This window comes from Triticum aestivum, chromosome 5B (genome assembly GCF_018294505.1).
Source record: "Triticum aestivum cultivar Chinese Spring chromosome 5B, IWGSC CS RefSeq v2.1, whole genome shotgun sequence".
In the NCBI taxonomy this organism is placed as follows: domain Eukaryota; kingdom Viridiplantae; phylum Streptophyta; class Magnoliopsida; order Poales; family Poaceae; genus Triticum; species Triticum aestivum.
Genome location: NC_057807.1, coordinates 87335538 through 87338109, shown reverse-complemented (window position 1 = coordinate 87338109; position 2572 = coordinate 87335538). Strand labels below are relative to the sequence as shown.

The 2572-nt window shown below is 38.0% G+C and overlaps 1 pseudogene; it reads right to left on the bottom strand.

Moving 5' to 3' along the window:
• The window catches only part of LOC123114672 (uncharacterized), an 18348-nt pseudogene that overhangs the window by 13626 nt on the left and 2150 nt on the right, over positions 1-2572 (bottom strand).

The window sequence follows — 2572 nt, the reverse complement described above, 5'->3', positions numbered from 1 at the left end:
TGTACCAGCAGCCCTAGGCGGGGCTGTGTGGATGGGGATGCGGCAGTGTTCACGGCGATGAGTGCGGCGGCGGTGTTCACGGCGATGAGTGCGGCGGCGGTGGGAGGAGCCGACAGCGAGGAGGGGGGAGGGAAGCGGCAGGGCAGCTGCGGCGGAGGAAAAAGGAAACGAGCTAGAAAAGGAAAGGAAACAGGAAGTGCGCTACGCGCGGTCGGAATCGATCGCTCTCGCGATCGATCGCCAAGGAGTCGTTTCGTTCCTTTTGTTTGCATGGTTCTTGGCCTGCCCAGCCTGGTCCGATAGCCCGAGCCTCCTCTCTGAACGAAATCCCTCACGATGTGAGCCTGCTCCCGATTAATTAGGTCGTCGTTTCTTTTCCGGCATTCCCGAGGTCCCCGGCTTGATTGTTTCTGCTTGGCATCGGCGCGATCGCAAGGATTGGACGGCAGTGCCAGGCGGTAGAATTCACGCCATGAGTTCGAACAGAAATCAGCGCCGGGCTAGCAGGGGCCAACGCCGCCAAGCAAAGCAGAAAACTGCCGATGGTTGAGCGCCAAGGCTGTGGTCAAATCGATCAGGAGATTTGATTTACGCATCACAGACTAACTGTCCAGGCCCATCAGGTGCGTCCAAGCTGATTTCTCTAGGCTATTTTTTCTGTCCAAGAGTTGATGACTAATGAGTATGCTGAAACATGTGAATCCAGTTGTCCAACTAATTAACAAATTGCTATACGTTCGTTGCTCAGTGGTGGACTGTTTGGGGAAAGATAGTCGGTATGAGATATATATCTAGATATTGTTTGAAACGATATATATTTAAAGTTATATAATTTAAATAGTACAGTATGTTTTTTGTGTGTGAAGAAGTGAGTATTTTTTAGCTATAGGAATTTTTAGATTTTAGGGCAGCATTTGCATTTCACACCGGGCCCCCTAATTTCTGGAGACGGCCCTGGACGCACGGTTTAAAAGATAAAACGCTTTGGATAAACGGATCTACGAAAAAAGGGAAAACTCCCAGGTCGCGACAAGTGGCGCACATGCAGCGCGCCACTTGTCCGCAACCTGAAGAAGTTGGAGTGATATTCACAACGAGTACTCCTTAACTAGTGATTTCGCTATGTCTCTCCCGTGCCGATTCCAAACAGGAATCGCCTACAAGCGGATTACTACGGGTCAGCGCATAAGGTGGGTCGCTCGTTGCCTTCACTTGCCTGCGTGCGGTCGCTTAGTTCGATCAGTTAAGTTCATTTTTTCTTTTTATTTCTTTTTTGTTTTCTGTTCTTATTTTCCTTTGGCCTCATTAGTTTTTTTTCATCGTTTTGGGGTTTTCTTTTTTTCTCTTCCTGATGTTTTCGGTTTTTTGAACGATTTTCTTTGGTTTTTCCTTTTGCTTCTTTATACTTTGCTATTCTTTGTTTCTTTCTCGGGTTTTCAGTTTTTTTATTTCTTCGCTTTTATTTTTGTTTCTTTGGCTTTTTAATACATCTATACTTTTTCATACACATTTACATTTTGTATAGATGTGCAACACTTTTTATACACATTTAACATTTTACAAAGCATGCTTTGAATATATTTTTCAGATACACGTTAAAACATTTTTCAAGTGATAAGAATATTTTTTGAACTATGAAAACATTTTTTTACATTGCATGAACATTTTCTGAAAATGACATGAACACATTTTTGAAACATGTGAATATATTTTTTAATGTAATGTACATTCTTTTGAAATGGGTGACATTTTCTTAATTGCCGCAAACATTATTCATACAAATGATTAACATTTTTCATATACACAATTAACATTTTCTACTTTTTAGATTTACATTTATACATTTTCTGTATACATCAGAACATGTTCCTACACACGTTTAACATTTTTAAATGCACTATTAACATTTTTCTAAACAAGTTTAAATATTTTAAATATGACTTCAGTTTTAGTTAGACAAATTTTTTAGCATTTTTATAAACATTTTTAAGTGTCACATAAATGTTTTTGAAATATTTGACTTTTATTAGTTGTCACAATTTTTTCACACGTATGATTAGCATTTTTAGTATAGACAATTAACACTTTCTACTTTTACATTTAAATTTATACATTTTTCTTATACATCAAAAACATTTTCCTATACAGGTTTAATAATTTTCAATTGCAAGATTAACATTTTCCGAATTTTGAATGGAAGTGTTTTTGTAATATATATATATGTATATACATATGGGCTATTCTGTTACGCGTAATAGAATATTATTCTGTTACCCTACTTGAACTGATGAATTCATGCGCTATAACTGATGAAATTCGAGCGGCTAAACTGATGCTTTCTGTTGCTGTTAAAAATCGTCTTTTTTAGTTCGAATGTTTTTGCAATTATTTTTGTCGAAATGAGGCGTGTAATATATAGTTGGAAAGCTCTTTACATCCACATTACAATCTTATAATTTGTTTTTGCAAAAAATTATGATTTAAGAGCAGTTTTGGAAAAACCGTTTTTTTCAAAACCAAAAACGCGAACCGTATTTTGAACTTAATTTTCAAACGGTTTGTCAGAATTGAG